Source organism: Crocodylus porosus, unplaced genomic scaffold (genome assembly GCF_001723895.1).
Source record: "Crocodylus porosus isolate Cpor-Errol unplaced genomic scaffold, CroPor_comp1, whole genome shotgun sequence".
In the NCBI taxonomy this organism is placed as follows: Eukaryota; Metazoa; Chordata; order Crocodylia; family Crocodylidae; genus Crocodylus; species Crocodylus porosus.
In genome coordinates this window covers 107,022,023-107,028,962 of record NW_017728943.1, presented here as the reverse complement: position 1 = coordinate 107,028,962, position 6,940 = coordinate 107,022,023, and positions in this window count along the sequence as shown.

Here is a 6,940-nt window from a genome sequence, read left to right as displayed (position 1 = left end):
TAAAAGCGTGTCTGGGAGCAATTAACTTTGGAGCACTTAGCTCCAGAGTTTATTCATGTGCAGCATGTGGAGCCCAGTTGGAGCAGCCCCAGCTGGCAGTGGGTCTGAGGGGTCAGCCTGCCAGCTTGGGTCTGCTCTGACCAGGCTCACATGTGCTGCAGAAGGGCTGGCTGCAGCACTAGTTTGCTTCAGTGCAGAGCTAGCCAGCAGGCAGCACCCCACACTGAAGCACCCTTGCGCCCCAGCCAGCTGGTTTGTTGTCTACACATATGCTGTTGTGCATGAAAAAACCCCCCAAAACAACAATAACAAAAAATAAACCACCTAAAGAGAGTTAGGAGCTATAAGCCACTTTTCCAGGAAGGCTACCTCATGAACCAGAAGTAGTATAGCCCTGTTTACATAATGCAGTAAGCAGGCCAATTAGGATGGGATAGGGTACGTAGCCCACATGTGCACAGCAGGGGGCAGGATTGTGAGACCAGGCATCAGATTCCAACACGTTATTGCTGGTGCAGGCAAAACCTAGGATTACGATCATAGCCTCCCCCGCACTGGCTAGTAGCACAGTCACCATAGCTGGGAGCCCCATCAGCTGATCCAGGCTTTTGGCAGCAGGGATAGACCATGTGCTCCCATGATTGCGTGCCCAATCAGCTGATCCAGGCTCTTGGGGGTGCATGGTGCGCCCCTGTAGTCAGGAGCCTAGATCAGCTTATGCGGCTCACAGCCATGCCCCCACAGGTAGGAGCTCCAGCCTGGCTGCATATGCAATTAATGGCGTGATAGGAACCAACCACAAAGTTATTACACATTTTGGTATAGTAATATATTCCTTGTTTTATCATGCCAGTCATTGCATTAACATGTCTTAGGTTGTTACATGGCCACATGATGAACTGGTTAATCATGCCTTAAGTATAATGTGTACCAGGGGCCTTGACCACACTGCAAGCATTGTACACTTACTGTGTAGATACAGCTTAAGTGTCACTGCAAGTCAATGGCATTTAGACTCTAAATTTATCCAAGTAGACTTTTCTCTGTTTTTGTTGTGCCATATCCTTATGGATGATCCCCAGGAACATCTAATTTAAAGTACTGCCATGTAATTGCATTGTTAAAGTTCCACTTACAAATAATATGGATATATTGAAACTATACTGGGTTTAAGAGAAGAATAAGACCTCTGACATAAAGAAAGAGTCACTGAAGTTGCATCTAGAGAAAGAACATCCATTTTACAGATCGGGATTCCCTTTTTGCTGGCGGTCAGGAGAGAAGATAGTTAAGATGCTTTGAAAAGGGCAGATTTATAGCAGAAGCTATTTTGGATTTCTCACATGTACTTGGCATCTACTAGGCAATGAACGCAAGCAACTTGCTTTTTCCCCAGACTCAGCTGGTCCAATATTAGTTTGTTGTAGCTAGTCATACAGCTCATCCCAAAAGTATCCAAACCTCAATAATAATTAATACTTTCATGCATGTTTGTAAGTTTTCAGTATAATATGGCATTGTGAGAGACAATTACCTTTACTAGTCTTAACTCAGAGTAGGATTGCACCTTAAAGACTAACTCGTTCAGAAGGGTATACCTACAAGGTTTGGCAGGCAACAGCCTACTTCACCAGTGCTATGAATGGACTCTAATGAAACAGGATGTTACCTCTGAAAGTTTATGCCTTTCTGAATGAGTTAGTCTTTAAAAGGTACACCCTGCTCTGCCTTCTCCAATGTGGTAATGATGGCTGCAGTTGTGAAATTTTGTGGAACTGCCTTCAGTTGTCTTTCCACATGAAATTTTCATTTCCAATACACCAAAGCCACTTAACATTTTTCTCTTTTGCTTTAAAGTTCTCCATTTACATTCTTGCTTCAAGGGTGTGGCTTAGGGGACAAACAATTCTTTAGTTCACAAAACAGTGTGTGTACTATATTACCTTACAACTAGGTATCTAGGCTGTTGGACATTCCCCACTGCCTTGTAACTCCTGTAGTAAATTTATAATCTCTGGAGAGGTGGGGTGAGGGGAAAACAGAAACAGGATTTTTCACCTTTTTCTCTGTCTTACACCAGTGGAAATATATGCATCTTAGAGGGTAAATGGAAACTTGTATCTCCTATGCACAGTAATGAACCAAGTCCTAACCATATGCCTCAAATGCCAAGTAGAACTTCTGGTGTCATTCATGTAGCTCTGCTCTGACCCGATGCATCTGCTAACTGAGAGTATTGTAGAGTCCAAGTACTTGGAACTGGAACTTCACATCTATTTTTTAATTTTAATTTCATGTTCCAGGTCTAATTAGCCAAATTTGTTCTGAACCTCACAGATTGTATAAAACTCAATTGTTCAAATTCATGTGGTGCTACCACTGGCAAGTATCCTTGTTTCCAGACTTTTCAGATTGGGGCATCAGATATTTCCAAAGCCACGGTAGGCAACCAACATGCAGGCTGGAGGTCTCGGGGTTCAGATGCCCCTTGAGTGTCACTTGCCCTCAAACAATGGGTCATAGGAGAGAGCTAGGGGGAAATCCCCCATTTCCGTAAAATAGATGTGTAGCCAAGATGTCTCATAGGGGGACCTGCCCACAATGTAGGGACAAGTCTCCACCCTCTACTACACACAGTCATTCAGAGGTCAGAAAGAAGGGGATCTTCCTTTCCAATCACAGCAGCAAACCACCTAGACTGATACCATGGTATCTCCCCTGACAGGTAAGTTCACATCTGAAGGTAGTCAGGAGGTTATACTATCTAACAAAAAATTAAATCAAAACTTGAAACAGAAGGGACATTGAAAAGGTGTGGAACTCTTCACTTAGGGTGAGAGATCATGACAGAAGGGAACCTAGGGGACTTCAAAAACCAAGATCTGTATGCCTTTGAGATATTCTGTCTAAAAAGGGTATCTACTGCATTTTTGCTGATGGGACTGTATCCTGGATAAAAAAAGTCTTAATAGAACAGAGCAAGTGAAGAACACACCCTTCCCTTGAAAGAATTCTTCTGCTTTTAATTTTTGACAAATGATCCATCCATTTAAAACTTTACAACAATCATGCTGTGCAACTGAATATAGTTCTAAGTGATGCTAATTAAATCGTTTAGACTGACTTCACTGCAAGGATGCATTCTGAGCATATTTCTAAGTGCTGTATTCAGAAAAATTCTTTGCTTTCTAAATTACTTCTACTCTGTGTGGAAGAGAATTTTGTATCAAATGGTGGTATACGTGTTACTTCTTTGGGGCAGGGTGTTGATTTTAATAAAAGCAGTGAAAGGAGAAATGACAAGGGGAAAAAAAGGTCAGCTGTAAGTCATAATCTGGAATACACACTGGCTATGTTTCAATGCATTTAAAAAACAAACAAACTGGATGCCGATTTGGAAATAAAGCCAAGCCAAGGATATCTTTAATTCAGAAATAAAGGGAGATGCATTTTCGAAAATGGACAGTCCGAGGGTCTGACTTCAGTACCCTTTCCTCTATGTATTTTTCCTTATGAGCAAATTTTTCTACGTAGGTGAGGAATGACATTCATCTTCTGCCTGCCTCCTTTTTTTTTTTTAAGTACACAGACAGCAGTTGAAGAAAGCCAGCAGGAACTTGATCCACAAACACTTCAGCTGCTAGAAAACAGTAGCAACTAAACAGCCCTTGAAAAATTGTCTGTTAGAAGACTGAATTGATGTCTGTCTGAACCAGACCAAACCCTTACCAAAGAAGAAATAAAAGCAACAAGACTATACCTATTGGGTGACTACTGATAGGAAGTGGATACATTCTGAAAGTTTAAGGAATTAGCTTGTCAAATTTTGTCTCTACTTCTGTTTGTGGGTAGAGTGGTAGGTGCTTCAGTTTATTCATAATACAACATCTTCTAAACACTAAAAGGTCTATTGCAGAACACAGCAAGACATATAATTACAACTGTATCCATTAAATAGGCAGTGCATTTTGTAAACATTTCTACAACACAACTGCTAGGAACTTAGTAAGGCAGGACACATTTCCAAATGAAAGAGTCAAACAGATTTGAAGAGACACCCCAAATTCTGAACAGAGCCTGGTGACAGCCACCCTGGCTCTAAAGGTAAGTGAAATCTGTAACAACAACTGAATGGGTACTCAACAGGAAAAATTACAAACATGTTAATCCTACTTCAGTACCCTTGGACTGAAATGCCACTTTTGAGACAAGCAGACTTTGAAGTAAGAGGTTTGACTTTGTCAATCAACCAACAGTCCTCCCCTCCCTCCCATTAATTACCTCTTACATTCACTATCCCTTCTCCAGAATCTACAAAACTTTCTCTGGCTCCTTAATAAGCAGCAAGTTTCAGCTTTGCCCCTCATAACCCTCTGCTGTGGGGTATGCATAAGTAAATTTTCAAAAGGGAAAATATCATTACTGTTTTTCACTTTTATGTTTACACTAAACAAGGCTATGGGCTATAGTTTAAGGCCCCATCGAAGTGAACACACTTGTATCCTTCCATCAACAGACTGGCCTGCTACAAAGATAGCATACAAAACCTGAAGAGACTGCACTGGCTGTTGAAACTGTACCCTACACAAACCCATGCAGCTTCCCAAAATATTTCTTACCTGTTAACTGGAAAACTGTCCCGGGAAGAAAGGTTCTTTTATACAAAAAGTTCCTTACCTGTCCCGCCACATCTCTTCAGGTTTGGTTTCCAGGGCCATAAAGCCTGTTGAAAATTACCAGTCTGAGTATTTGAGTAATTTCCTTAAATAATAATGTATCATGATTAACACAAACTGGATTGGGGTGGATCCAACTTGTAGACAGAAAAATCCTGAATATTCCAGAGGAGTAAATCAATCAAAATTAATGTTCTGCAACCCCTAGACAGGACCATATATGACTTACTCTCTTTTGCTGGATGTTTTTATTCACCTTCTTCACTAGCTGGCCCCAAACTAGTTTGAACTCTCCTTCAGATTAGACATAAGCAGGTTTTGAATTATACTTTGATTCTTGGGGGTGGGGGGGTCTGCAAAAATAATTAAACTAGTTCATTAATTAAGAGGTCCACCTAACTGAAGGAGCAGTCTGATTGGAGGTCACTCAGGTTATGATTTTCAAATTTTACAGGAGGACTCTCATCTCTTATGGGGGGCTCAGTCCCCCAAACTGGTGGCTTAGGGAATGGTGTCTCGAGGCAGGCTTTGGTTTCCTCAACAATGACCCGCACATCACGACATGAGACATGCTCGGATGGGATGGGCTCCACCTTTCTCCTAAAGGTAAGTGTGTGTTTTCTTCTAGGTTGGCGGATCTTCTCCAGTGGGCTTTAAACTAGGCTCTTTGGGAGAAGGGGAGGACGAGGGTGGAAGAAGCCTTGGACTGCCAAACCAAGCAACACCCACAAGTACAGCCCAGCCTAGGCCAACGAGCGGAACATACACACAGGTAAGTGACAGGGGCCATGGTAATGCTGGAAGTAGGGGGCTAGTGCACACATCCACAGGAGGCCTCAAATGCCTCTACACAAATGATCATAGTATGGGAAACAAGCAAGAGGAACTTACCCTCCTGCTAGCTGACACCAACCCAGACATAGTGGGGCTCACTGAAACGTGGTGGGACCCAACGCATGACTGGGCAGTGAATATCAAGAGCTATAGGCTGTACAGGAGGGATAGGACAGGGAGGAAAGGTGGGGGAGTGGTACTCTACGTTAAGGAGGAATACACATCCTCATCAATTAGCAAAGAATCAGAGGAAGGGCACACTGAAGTACTCTGGGTTAGAATACAAGGCAGTCGAGGGGAAAGAGATATAAAGGTGGGGGTCTAATACAGACCACTCAACCAAGGGGAGGAGCTCGACCAGGAATTCTTAAGTCAGCTCACAGAGGTAGTTAGGTCAAAGGATGTGGTCATCGTGGGTGACCTGAACTTTCCAGACATCTGCTGGGAAGAGCAATCAGCCAGGGCTGACCGCTCATGCAGGTTCCTAGCCCAAATGCAGGACCTCCATCTAACCCAGGAAGTGCACAGCCCCATCAGGGGAGACGCCTTGTTGGACCTGGTGCTGGCCACGGGTGATGACCTGGTGAGGAGGCTGCAGGTGCTCGACTACCTGGGCGACAGCAATCATCGCCTGCTGGAATTCACCATCCAGCGCAAGGTGGCAAAAGCCTGCAGCAAGGCAGCAGCCCTACATTTCAGGAGGGCGGACTTCAGTGAGGTAAGGAGAATAGTCGGGGAAACACTGAGGTCCCGGAGGGGAGGGGAGTCAGGTGTCCAAACAGAGTGGTCGCTCCTTAAGGAGACGATCCTCCAAGCCCAAAGGGAGGTAATCCCAACATGGCTGAAAGGGGGCAGGAGGGCACAAAAGCTCCCATGGCTCACTAAAAGCATCCAGGAGTGTCTCCTAGCTAAAAGGGAGGTGTATACCCAATGGCAGGGAGGGGCCATCACCAGGGAGGATTATACTGCAGTTGCTCGGGAATGCAGGGGGGCAGTCAGGAAGGCCAAGGCAGAGATGGAACTGGGACTAGCTTCCCGGATCAAGGACAAGAAGTCCTTTTTTAAATACATTGGGTGCAAAAAGAAGGTTCCGGGTAATGTGGGACCCCTGCAGGACATGCTAGGAAATTTGGTCGTCACACCAGACGACAAAGCTAACATATTTAATAATTTCTTTGCCTCCATTTTCCTCAGCAGGGATCAGAACAGCCACCCCCACTCTGGGCCCCCCTCAAACCCCAAGGGAGGCGCACCCAGGCCAAGGGTTAGTGAGGAACTAGTTAGGAAACTTCTGGAGGGACTGGATGTATTCAAATCAGCTGGTTTGGACGATCTCCACCCCAGAGTGCTGAGGGAATTAGCTGAGGTCATTGCAGGACCCCTGGCACAGCTTTACGAGCACTCGTGGTGCTCTGGTGTGGTGCCAGAGG